Consider the following 1072-nt stretch of genomic DNA (forward strand, 5'->3'; position numbering starts at 1 on the left):
ATTATTATTATTTTTTTTCTGTGCCTTCTTCTTTGTCATATGAGCAGGAGCAAGGACAAGAATATTCTTGTTGAAGCAGATCCAGAACCTGAAAGGACTCTGAAGAGAAAATTAAGAGAAGCTAAATTACAACAATCCAGAAATAACCTTTCAGAAATTTTCGAACAGGAAGAGGAGATGGCAGCCAAAAATAATAATAATGTAAGGAAGATGCTTGGTGACTTTACTGCACCTAATTCCAATTTACATGGAAGAAGCATCTCCATTCCTGCCATTGGAGCAAACAACTTTGAGCTGAAATCTCAATTAGTTTCTCTAATGCAGCAGAACTGCAAGTTTCATAGACTTCCATCTGAAGATCCTTTTCAGTTCTTAACTGAATTCTTGCAGATATGTGATACTGTTAAGACTAATGGAGTAGATCCTGAAGTCTACAGGCTCATGCTTTTCCCTTTTGCTGTAAGAGACAGAGCTAGATTATGGTTGGATTCTCAACCCAAAGACAGCCTGAACTCTTGGGATAAGCTGGTCACGGCTTTCTAAGCCAAGTACTTTCCTCCTCAAAAGCTGAGCAAGCTTAGAGCTGATGTTTAAACCTTCAGACAGAAAGAAGGTGAATCCCTCTATGAAGCTTGGGAAAGATACAAACAGATGACCAAAAAGTGTCCTTCTGACATGCTTTCAGAATGGACCATCCTGGATATATTCTATGATGGTTTATCTGAGCTATCAAAGATGTCACTGGACACTTCTGCAGGTGGATCCATTCACCTAAAGAAAACGCCTGCAGAAGCTCAAGAACTCATTGACATGGTTGCTAATAACCAGTTCATGTACACTTCTGAAAGGAATCCTGTGAATAATGGGACGCCTATGAAGAAGGGAGTTCTTGAAGTGGATACTCTGAGTGCCATATTGGCTCAGAACAAAATATTGACTCAGCAAGTCAATATGATCTCTCAGAGTCTGCATGGAATGCAAGCTGCATCCAACAGTACTCAAGAGGCATCTTCTGAAGAAGAAGCTTATGATCCTGAAAACCCTGCAATAGCAGAGGTAAATTATTTAGGTG

At 39.8% G+C, this 1072-nt stretch overlaps 1 non-coding gene across 1 annotated transcript; it reads right to left on the bottom strand.

Annotated features, from left to right (window-relative positions):
• Positions 1-573: 573 nt before the first annotated feature.
• On the bottom strand, positions 574-681 carry LOC112724212 (small nucleolar RNA R71). The gene has a single exon (XR_003163386.1). It is a non-coding gene; the product is annotated as a small nucleolar RNA R71 (small nucleolar RNA).
• Between the last annotated feature and the right edge of the window lie 391 nt (positions 682-1072).

Source organism: Arachis hypogaea, chromosome 11 (genome assembly GCF_003086295.3).
Source record: "Arachis hypogaea cultivar Tifrunner chromosome 11, arahy.Tifrunner.gnm2.J5K5, whole genome shotgun sequence".
Taxonomy (NCBI): Eukaryota; Viridiplantae; Streptophyta; class Magnoliopsida; order Fabales; family Fabaceae; genus Arachis; species Arachis hypogaea.